At 44.6% G+C, this 12,092-nt stretch overlaps 1 protein-coding gene across 4 annotated transcripts in view; it reads left to right on the top strand.

The window, feature by feature from the left end:
* LOC137503204 (ankyrin-1-like) overlaps positions 1-12,092 on the top strand; it is a 176,147-nt gene that overhangs the window by 92,765 nt on the left and 71,290 nt on the right. The window contains exon 1 of one of the 4 annotated variants that reach the window (XM_068230718.1): positions 4,592-4,710. The exons of 2 other annotated variants lie outside the window; for them this stretch is intronic. The gene's annotated coding sequence lies outside the window, so the exon portion shown is untranslated. Of the gene's footprint in view, positions 1-4,591; positions 4,711-12,092 lie in introns of those variants that run through there. One more of the 4 variants, XM_068230717.1, reaches the window with a different exon arrangement.

Below are 12,092 nucleotides of genomic sequence, written 5' to 3'. Positions count from 1 at the left end.
ACTAGAGTGGTGGTAGTTATTGTTTTAAGATGAAGTAGGCCTACAAACTAGGCAACCATTCTCTATACAACACTAATCTGAGGGAAAAATGGAAGGAATCCGACACTTCGAGAAATGAAGATATCGACCAAAGGAAGACAAGGGCCACGAAGGGCGTGAACATGAAAGACTCCCTAGGCCTCGAGTGCTCTAATACCGTTGGGGTCAGAAAAGAACAAGAGTTGACCGAGGGAGGTCGGATAGGGTAGATGAAAGTGAGGAGCCTGGCACGAGTAAGTGGAAGCAATGCCAGGACTCAGCTAAGGGTCCCGTGGTCGCCAACCCGCGCTCCCAAGTTAAGAGCCCTAGGGACCCTTTTAGTCGCCTCTTACGACAGGCAGGGGTGTTATTCTACCGTCCCCACCCACAGGGGGCTACCCACCTGTTAGGTGTTCCCTCGTGCTAGGGGTTCCGTTCGCGAGGATTTATTTTATAGCTTCTGAGTCGGGAGTTGGGCTTTTGCTAATCGAATAACTTAGGTACCAGTTTTACAAACTCAAAAGTTCAAAACTATCAGCTTTCTTAGTGACTGCCATGAATTGTTTTAAAAATAAATAATTTTTATTTATAAGCATGAATGGGCGACAACTATTGGGGCGAAATCTCGTAGGACTCTGAAACATTTGAGACTAAAAACTGAATACTGTATTAAATAAACGAATTGGTTATTTGAATTCTATGCTATTAACGTACAGAGAATTATTTCAGGCTCTTAAGTACGGTATATGTGAAATTTCGGCTCGCAGAATGATTGATCAGCGTGATGCCCGGACACACGACATCACACTCGGGACTACCTCTGGCTCAGCATGAAAGACATTACCGAGCTACGTTCGTGCAAGTATACTTGCGACTTGCAGTTAAAAGCTTACCCAAAAAAGGGCGTATACAATTCCATTATTGCAAACCACATCACATACGAGTATTACGGTATTAGCCCCACTTAAGGATTGAGACTAAGACTAAGACATAGAACGCAAGTTGAACCTTAGGTAAGGTAAGGGTTATTCTGCCCAAAGGCAGGTCCGAACCTCCGCAGAGGTGTTCCTGAGCCGGAGTTTACGTGCGGTAGGGTGGCCAGTTCCTTTCCGCTCCTCCATTCCCTTAGCCCCCCCCCCCCTACCACAGCGCGTGGCAGCCCATCCAACTCCTGACCACGCCCAATGTTGCTTAACTTCGGAGATCTCACGGGATCCGGTGTTTCAACACGGCTACGGCCGTTGGCAGTTAAACCTTAAAGCCTTAAATTTTCGTCACCAAGCGGAAAGGAAAAATGATTCATGTTGTAGAGGGTTAACTGAAACATGATCCACAAGGAATGTGTCAAATACTGAAGATGAAATGTATCCCAAGTTTCAAACATAAGACAATATACTTTATGCATTCCGCTTTCTGTACCGTATTTTTACGAAGCTAATAAAAGGCCTAAGCAAGGAAAACTTGGTCTCGTCCGCCTCTGTGTTGTAGTGGTTAGTGTGATTAGCTGCCACCCCCGGAGGTCCGGGTTAGATTCCCGGCCGTGACACGAAATTTGAAAAGTGCTACGAGGGCTGGAACGGGTTGCAATCAGCCTCGGGAGGTCAACTGAGTAGAGTTGGGTTCGATTCCCTCCTCAGCTATCCTCGAAGTGATTTTCCGTGGTTTCCCACTTCTGCAGGCAAATGCCGGGATGGTACTCAACTTAAGGCCACGGCCGCTTCCTTCCCTCTTTCTTGTCTATCCCTTCCAATCTTCCCATCCCCCCACAAGGCCCTGTTCAGCATAGCAGGTGAGGCCGCCTGGGCGAGTTACTGGTCCTCATCCACAGTTGTATTCTCCGACCTAAAGTCTCACGCTCCAGGACACTGCCCTTGAGACGGTAGAGGTGTGATCCCGAGCCCGAGAGAAAAACCAACCCTGGAGGGTAAACAGATTAAGGAAGAAAGAAGAAAAACAAATCTCACCAAAATTAACGTTTTCTTTTATTTTATTATTTTTCAGGAGATTTTACTAACTACATCCATAGAATATTTTTTTTACAGTTGGCTTTACGTCGCACTTACACAGATAGGTCTTATGGAGACGATGGGCTAGGTGTGGCCTTAATTAAGGTGTAAACATTAAGGTGTGCCTGGTGTGAAAATGGGAAACCACGGAGAATCATCTACAGGGCTGCCGACAGTGGGGTTCGAACCCATTATCTTCGGAATACTGGATACTGTCCGATTGCAGCTATCGAGCTTGGTAGAAAACGTTTAAAGACTGCATAGTCTTATCGGTTAAATTCTTATTCTTCTTTATCTGTTTACCCTCCAGGGGCGGTTTTTCCCTCGGAGTCAGCGAGGGATCCCACCTCTACCGCCTCAAGGGCAGTGTCCTGCAGATTCAGACTCTGGGTCGGGGGATACGACTGGGAAGGATGACCAGTACCTCGCCCAGGCGGCCTCACCTGCTATGCTGAACAGGGCCTTGTGGGGGGATGGGAAGATTGGAAGGGACAGGCAAGGAAGAGGGAAGGAAGCGGCCGTGGCCTTAAGTTGGGTATCATCCCGGCATTCGCCTGGAGGAGAAGTGGGAAACCACTTCCAGGATGGCTGAGGTGGGAATCGAACCCACCTCTACTCAGTTAACCTCCCGTGGCTGAGTGGATCCCGTTCCAGCCCTCGTACCACTTTTCAAATTTCTGGCAGAGCCTGAAATCGAACCCAGGCCTCCGGGGGTGGCAGCTAATCACACTAACCACCACACCACAGAGGCGGGCTAAATTAAATTGAATTGGTTTTAATTCCAAATTCCTAGTGTGAGAATAGTGATGGGTTGAGTTTTCAAATTCCGTATGTGCTGTTTAAATTTGTCAAGTTCATTTCGGGGGGGGGGGGTGTTGACCCCGAACTAACCACTCCCCTCCGGTTACGGCCTTGGTGCGACGTAAAACAAACTGTAGAAAACGTGTCTTTTTCAAAGTGGTCTCAAACCATGGACACCATGGCCTCCAGAAAGGCGTGGTGCGGGTCTTTATCTCGTGTCTGTGAAGATGATGGCCCTACCCAGGATGATTTCTAATGCTGAATACCCCACACACAGACCCAGTCCCCGAGCCACTGGAATTAAAGAATTAAGATTAAAATCCCCGACCAGGCCGGGAATCGAACCCGGGACCCTCTGGACCAACGGCCAGCACGCCATGGATCCGGATCCCGTTAATTTCTGGTGTAAATTGATGAAAATGCTGTTAGTTGCAACACCAGCAGCTGGCGACATTTGCATTGCCGTGGTCAAATGGGAATTGGAGATGATTTTTAGTAGCAGAGGAGCCTCCGTGGCTCAGACGGCAGCGCGTCGGCCCCTCATCGCTGGATACCGTGGTTCAAATCCCGGTCACTCCATGTGAGATTTGTGCTGGACAAAGCGGAGGTGGGGCAGGTTTTTCTCCGGATACTCCGGTTTTCCCTGTCATCTTTCATTCCAGCAACACTCTCCATTATCATTTCATAGCATCTATCAGTCATTAATAAATCACCTTGGGAGTGGCGACCCCATCGTACTAATAGCCTATATATGGTTCATTTATTACATCCCTGACCCGGTCAAAGAATGGAAAGCAGCTTGTAGGTTTTCATTTTCATTTTAGTAGCAGAACATTGTTAGTCCGCCTCTGTGGTGTAGTGGTTAGTGTGATTAGCTGCCACTCCCGGAGGCCCGGGTTCGAATCCCGGCTCTGCCACGAAATTTGAAACGTGGTACGAGGGCTGGAACGGAGTTCACTCAGCCTCGGGAGGTCAACTGAGTAGAGGTGGGTTCGATTCCTACCTCAGCCATCCTGGAAGTGGTTTTCCGTGTTTTCCCACTTCTCCTCCAGGCAAATGCCGGGATGGTACCTAACTTAAGGCCACGGCCGCTTCCTTCCCTCTTCCTTGTCTATCCATTCCAATCTTCCCATCCCCCCACAAGGCCCCTGTCCAGCATAGCAGGTGTAGCCGCCTGGGCGAGGTACTGGTCATCCTCCCCAGTTTTTCCCCCGACCCAGAGTCTGAAGCTTTAGTACACTGCCCTTGAGGCGGTAGAGGTGGTGTCCGTCACTGAGTCCGAGGGAAAAACCGACCCTGGAGGGTAAACAGATAAAGAAGTCGAAGAAGAAAAAGAAGATTGTTAAAGCTGTAAACGCAAAATAGAATGAGTCTCGAAGTGATAAATTTGCTTTTAGCGATTCTGGCAGGACCGGGAAGAAATAATGCTACCATATGAGCTACTAGCTGCCTCTTCCTGTGCGCATTCTATCGAAGAGTTAGAAAAATACATCAATGGTCCCGGACTGTTACATAAGTCCACCTTGAAATATACTTCCAATTACAAGGATATACTTTTTGTGTGCGTGTGTGTGTTAGTGTAGTTTTTTTCCTGTAACCCAACAAAGATTAACTAGGGGAGGTGGGGGGAGTGGTTTCTAATAGTTTGTGGGCAGCCGTTTAGGGGGTAATCCTATTCCACTGTTGGCTACACTGGACCAGCCAGACCTCTCTCCAATACGCATTTAGCGAGAGAAACAAACTCGCAGATATAAATATTGAGATCACCGGCCCAAAGCCAGCATGATTCTGCCGTAGTTCCTGCTCCGTTCACTTGCTTGTAGCAGCCACGTAGTGTCTCTGTATTCCAGCTCTGGGCGGGTGGAGTGCCGACAAGAGGAACGAGGTGAGTACCGGTCCAGGAGGAGGGTTCACTTCGTTTTAAAACATATTATTGTTTGTGGTTCTGGAAGTTGTGTGATGTGTTGTTGATTATTATTATTATTATTATTATTATTATTATTATTATTATTATTATTATTATTATTATTATTATTATTATTATTATTATTATATGTGAATAAGCCCATTAAGACTACGCAAAGTACTTGGAGGCGTGATTTGTCTTCCTCTGTGCCCATATTTCTTTCAGTCTTTTACTGAGGGCTTCCTTTCTGTCTTCAGACCGGGTTGTTCCGGTCTTTTTCTTTGGTCTTGCCTCTTGGTCGACTTGCCATTTATGAATTTTGGATCTGAAGATTACCGTACCCTGTTTTGGACATCTGCTGGTGTAATTCCTGCCTGTTTCAAATCGGTTTTAATCTCGCCAGTCCATTTCATTGCGTCTGTATTATTATTATTATTATTATTATTATTATTATTATTATTATTATTATTATTATAGCAACCACTAGGAAGATGTATAAATTAGGCCCAATGTTTAGGGACTGGCTGCCCAGTCCAATTTATTGGCCATTCTAATTGTCGTAAACTTTCGTACCAAGGGCACACACAATATGAAGTATTTTTACCCTTGACACACATTCATTTACAACTTAAAAGCACACACATAGCATAATTACTGCTCAGTGATGTTTTTCATTGTTAAAAATGTAACCTCTTACTCTCCGCATCGCGACAGTAATTTGTTTCCCCGGCAGTAGTGGGGACGCTTACGTCACACGTATGACAAACACTTCCCAGTAACAAAGTTCCGCTAATGTTTTCAGATATTGTTTTGGAAAATGGACAGTCCGTGCTGAGCGGGTACGCGAACACTGGTTGGTTCGCTGTCAGTAAGAGGGAACGTCACTTCTGGGTTCTGACACTTGAGGTGTGGGAGGAAGACTGTTTTCGGGTGCATGCAGGCTTCAGTCGATCGATGGAGACTTTTATCTCTTTATTCTTAATTGCAATGGTAAAATATTTATCCGCGTTGTTGATTACTTTATAGGGTCCATGGTATGATTGCTCAAGAGATGACATAATTCTGTCCACTCTGACGAAAACAAGTTCAGAATGTTGAAGGTTTTTGTGCAGAAATGTAGTGTCTCGATTTTACTATTATTGTCTTCACTGGTTTTAATCTGTTTCTGTAACTTGTTCACAAAAGACGAGGGTTCTGAGTGGATGGTAGATTCACAGAAGAAAGCACCCGGTAGTCTAAATGCTGCTCCATAAACCATTTGAGAGATAGAACACATCTTAGTCCTAAGAGAATTGTGAGTATAACTTCTGCACAGTGATCTCTAATAGCAGGTTTAACAGTGCGATCGAAACGTTCAATTTTCCCATCCTCTTGTGGGTGGGGGTGGCAGGGTAACACCCACGGTATCCTCTGCCTGCCGTAAGAGGTGACTAAAAGGGGCACCAGGGGCTCTTAACTTGGGAGCGTAAGTTTCGTGACCCTTAGCTGAGTCCTGGCATTGCTTCCACTTACTAATTCAAGCTCCTCTATTTTATCTATCCTATCCGACCTGCCTTGGTCAGCCTACCCCGACGGTATCAGGTGTCGACCCCTAGGGAGTGGCCCTCTTGTGGCCCTTGTATTTTCTTTGGCCGGTACATTCATTTTTCGAAATGGCAGACCCCCTCGAATTTTTCCCTCTGATTAGTGTTAATCACGAGCACATTACTTTGAGAATGGTCAGAGGTAGTATCATTTTGCTAGTGACTGATCATGTTCCGGTTCAAACGGACAGTTTTGGAAGGAGCACCAAATCTTGTGACCAGTTACTGTAAAATGCATTTGCTACAAATTCTGTAGTTATGTTTGCTAGAGGCGCTACTTCCATCCAACCAGGAAATCTGCCCATGCAAGTTACGCAATGCGTGAGACCTTCAGAAGGTGGCAGAGTTCCTATGATGACGGTGTGTGCCTGAAGACCTTGAAACAGGATCAAGCTACCTCACTGTAGCTGGGGATGGGAAATGAGAGGGCATGTCTCGAGAATCGCGGGAACTTCTCAACGCAGCATGCCTCATCGTCATCACTATGGCGTGCTGGCCTTAGGTCCACAGGGTCCCGGGTTCGATTCCCGGCCGGGGATTTTAACCTTAATTGGTTAATTCCAATGGCTCGGGGGCTCGGTGTAGGTAGGGCCCTGCACGAGACAAAGGCCCGCACCAGGCCTCTCCGAAGGCCATACGCTATTATTATTATGACTAGAGCCCGCATGTTACACTTCTCAAACTTTGCAAATATTTATTTTATGACTAATCAATTCCAAACAACCGTACTGTTTCTTTACATGTTTTGGCCTTTTTGGGGAGAAAATTCACGCATAATGCATATTTCGAAAATTTTTGATTTCTTCTTTCTTTCTTAATCTGTTTTCCCTCCAGGGTCGGTTTTTCCCTCGGACTCAGCGAGGGATCCCACCTCTAGCGCCTCAAGGGTAGTGTCCTGGAGCGTAAGACTTTGGATCGGGGGATGGAACTGAGGAGAATGACCAGTACCTCACCCAGGCGGCCACACTATGCTGAACAGGGGCCTTGTGAGGGATGGGAAAATTGCAAAGGACAAGCAAGGAAGAGGGAAGGAAGCGACCGTGGGCTTAAGTTAGGTACCATCGCGGCATTTGCCTGGAGGAGAAGTGGGAAACCACGGAAAAGCACTTCCAGGATGGCTGAGGTGGGAATCGAACCCACCTCTTCTCAGTCGACCTCCCGAGGATGAGTGGAATCCGTTCCAGCCCTCATACCACTTTTCAAATTTCGTGACAGAGCCGGGAATCGAACCCTGGCCTTCATGGGTGGCAGCTAATCACACTAACCACTACACCGCAGAGGCGGACAATTTTATATTTAATAGCGAATAATTGGACATTTATATTGGATTGTATGACTTTTATTCTGACTTTGACGCATTATCTTAACTTGCATGATAGTGAACATGGGTTCGCAGAATTTGGGCCGTACGTCCATGATATTTTGTTATTATTATTATTATTATTATTATTATTATTATTATTATTATTATTATTATTATTATTATTATTATTATTATTGAGAGACAAATAAAATGCATTCCTGGTATACTATTTGACAACCAAAGTTAGATGCATAGAGGTCCTATAATCCAGTTAGCGGTGGTGGTGGTGGTGATTATTGTTATAAGAGGAAGTACAACTAGGCAACCATCCTCTATATAACACTAATTAGAAGGAAAAATGGAAGGAATCCAACACTTAGAAAAATAAAGGATTCGGCCAAAGAAAGACAAGGGCCACGAAGGACGTGAAAATGAAAGATTCCCTAGCCCTCGGAAACCTACAAGCGTCGGGGTCGGAAAAGAAGAAGAGTTGACCAAGAGAGGTCGGATGGGATAGATGAAACTGAGGAGCCTGGCACAAGTAAGTGGAAGCAAAGTCAGGACTCAGCTAAGGGCTTGTGGTTGCCAGCCCACGCTCCAAAGTTTAGAGTCCTTAGGGCCCCTTTTAGTCGCCTGTTACGATAGGCAGGGGATACCGTGGGTGTTATTCTACCGCCCCCACCCACAAGCACTTTATTATCTGCAGTTTGAGTAAACATTGAAATAAGCGGAAAGACCCCGCGTGGATCGACCTAATCCTTAGAAATAAGGTGTCCCAGTAAAAACTGAACCCTACATTTTGCACTACTAAATGCTTTTTTTTTTTTTTTTTCGTCTATGTTAGACGAAGAAATCAAAACTTGGATCACGCTTCTGTGACGCCGCGTTACTGAGAGCAGCTTACAAACCTTGGTATTGCAGTGAATCCTGTTTTGTTTTCCTGGAATTCCGAACTCTGACTGTTCACAAAATAATTGAGAAAAGAAGGGAGTGGGAAAACGGCTCACTTACACGCTTCAAACGGTCATTTAGTGTTGGACTGTGCTTTGAAGTGTTATGTGTCATGCCACCTGTTAAAAGTCTGCGATCGGGCGAGTTGGCCGTGCGGTTAGGGGCGCGCAGCTCTAAGCTTGCACCCGGAAGATAGTTGGTTTGAACCCCACTGTCGGCAGCCCTGAAAATGATATTCCGTGGTTTCCCATTTTCACACCAGGCAAATTCTGAGGCTGTACCTTAATTAAGGCCACGGCCGCTTCCTTCCCATTCCTAGGCCTTTCCTTTCCCATCGTCGCCATAAAACCTATCTGTGTCGGTGTCTCGTGTCTAAATGGATTGAGGAAAGGCATTTTCTAGATATACTTCGTCCTAAATGTCTTGTCACTGTCACTTCTTGTGACGTAGTCCCCCTGTGGGTGGAGGCGGTAGAATAGAATAGAATAACACCCACGGTATCCCCTGCCTGTAGTAAGAGGCGACTAAAAGGGGCTTCAGGGGCTCTGAACTTTGGAGCGTGGGTTGGAGACTACGGGGCCCTCAGCTGAGTCCTGGCATTGCTTCCAGTTACTTGTGCCAGGCTCCTCACTTTCATCTATCCTATCCGACCTCCCTTGGTCAACTCTTGTTTTTTTCTGACCCCGACGCTATTAGGTTTGCGAGGGCTAGGGAGTCTTTCATTTTCACGCCCTTCGTGGCCCTTGTCTACCTTTGGCCGATATCTTCATTTTTCGAAGTGTCGGACTCCTTCCATTTTTTCTCTCTGATTAGTGTTATATAGAGGATGGTTGCCTAGTTGTACTTCCTCTTAAAACAATAATCACCACCACCACCTTGTGATGTAGAAAGATCATTATCTGTGTTCAGGAATGTTCTGTCAGATAAACAAATGAACTTAAATGAAAAAAGTGGAGAAATTAGTTGTTGTACAATGTTTCGAAAGGAAGTGAAAATATAACAATGCTGAAGTGAATTTTATAGTGGATATTTCCAGCTTATTGTGCATGTTCCGTCATTTGACAGTGCACGGAAATGGGGGTGGTAGAATGACACCCATGGTATTCCCTGCCTGGGGCTCCTCCCACCACTCGACCACTCACTTCTAGCGGAACAGGATTCTAGGGAAACTTACGGGCTTGCAACGGACAGTCTGACAGAAGGTGTGAGGAGGCAGAAAATTGCGAGAGATCGGAGAAGTTTCTGGGTGCATGAAATTAACATGGAGGATATTCAAACTTATTTGAATGTTTATTGCGCGATGAAACAAAGTCTCGACGGCACTTCAGAGTTACTGTATTGCAATTTCGACAACTTTTTCAGATACGGTAGTAGAATTTCAACTTATAAATCTCACTCAGTCAGCTGACGACGTAAGGGAAGAGTAAACATAGCGAGACTCCCTTCAACATCTAACCTCAACTTCCGTTATTTTTTAGGAGTTTCCCCCGATCATCGTATTTTAAATTTTACATTTAAAGTCTGTCCTCAAGATAGTAAAAGTACATACTTCTCCAGCTTTTGAAGAAAGAAGATCCCTTACGTCAGTTTTTTTTATCTCAAACTTGAACATTAGCTTGTTGAGGTTTTAACCCAACATGGAGGAACATTTAATCTTATCATCATCAACAACAACAACAACAGTGTTTTTTTATTTCATTTATGCGAATTGTTGTATCCCTTTCAGCTGAAGATGTCCCATATTAGGAATAAATAATGTAATTATTAGATTTTAAGGTGGATTATGTTATACAATTACACAGACTAACAGTAAAAAAACAAACAAGCATTGGAAGGTGGGATTCTCCATTCAACCTAACCTTAGTTTATGTTAGAATTAACCATTTTACAGGAGGAAGTGCTCCCTCAGATACAATGCGAGTCCCGTGATGATTTTTAAAACTACTTTAATGCAGTAGAGTGCGTCCCGGCGCGGGACGAGGTAGCCTCAACATTATTTTTTTATTTTGTTACAATTTTCTTTACGTTGCACAGACACAGATAGGCGACGTTCGGATAGGATGAGGCTAGAACGGTAGCTTTAATTAAGGTACAGGCCCAGCATTTGCCTGATGTGAAAATGGGGAAACCATGGAAAACTATCTTCAGGGCTGGCGACAGTGGGTTTCGAACCCACCATCACCCGGATGCAAGCTCATATCTGCGCGCCCCTAACCGCACGGCCAACTCTTTTTGTACATCCCCCCCCCTCCCAATCACCGCTACTTATTCTGTAGTCACTAAAAATGAAACCAGTTAAAGTTACGTACGAACATGTGAGCGGTGAACGGTTGGCAGTCAAACCACGGAGGTAGTCAAATAAAACTTTTTAAATATTTTAAAAATATTTTTAAAACAACGAATCTTTTTCATATATTTTGACAATATATTGCATATAATACATTTTATTCGTGGGGGGCCGAATTTTATTTTACATTCATTACGCTCTTGCAGGCATTGTTTTTTTCGTTGTTGTTTCGGTCTTCTTGTAGATGAAATCATATTTTTGAACTAAACTGATAAGTTTTCCGTGTCTAGTATTAATAAGTTAAATAAACTATCACAAAACAGAACGTTCCCGACCGTACTCAAGAAACAGCTGACTTTCCAGCTGAAGCTGATACATATTTGTCGCCAAATAGTCGACCTAAAGATCTAGACCCGACAGTCTACGAAGTTGCACGAATCGTGATAATTCTGTTCGATTCCGCTCTCGGCAGAGAATCGTGTTCCGTTCGGTTTGATCTCCCGCTGAAACACATTCTGTTCGGTTCTATTCCATTCCATTCCACTAGGTGGGAGCGGGCCTTCAAAGGGGCCCCAGGGGCTCTTAACTTGGGAGCGTGGATTGGCGACCACGGGGCCATTTGTGTCAGGCTGCTCAATTTCATCTATCCTATCCGACATTCTTCCTTTACGGCGTTATTAGGTTCCGAGGCCTAGGGAGTCTTTCATTTTCACGCCCTTCGTGGTCCGTGTCTTTCTTTGCCCGATACCTTCGTATTTCGAATTGTCGGATACCTTCTATTTTTTCTCTCTTAAAACAATAATCACCACTACCACTCACACGAACACGCTAGAAGATGGTCTACAACATCACACTGGACCCACCTAATCATTTGACTGGCACAAATGCAATACAGTACTTTTAGTGCACATTGAGAAAATCATGTGCCAGGAATATTTCACGGATGTCCGAGAAAATAAACTAAAACTCTTTTGTGCGAATACTTTGTTATATGTAAACGTCAGTTAAATGTAAAGTAAACATTATTTTTATTTTGCTTTCTTTTTCAACTAAGTAGTTAGTTATAATCGTATTTACAAAGTTTGTAAGAAAGACAAGTTAAATCATAGGCTACTTAAAGACAAGAGCAACACGCGACTAGTCAATAGAAAACAAGAAATTGATTTCTTGTTGTTGTTGTGCCAATAATTATCAAATAAGCGCATTAAACACTCTGGCACAGAATGATTTAGTATCG

The sequence above is a fragment of the Anabrus simplex genome, chromosome X (assembly GCF_040414725.1).
Source record: "Anabrus simplex isolate iqAnaSimp1 chromosome X, ASM4041472v1, whole genome shotgun sequence".
NCBI classification, from domain to species: Eukaryota; Metazoa; Arthropoda; class Insecta; order Orthoptera; family Tettigoniidae; genus Anabrus; species Anabrus simplex.
Note: the sequence above shows the minus strand (reverse complement) of the source record. Positions and strands in the feature narration are given on the sequence as shown.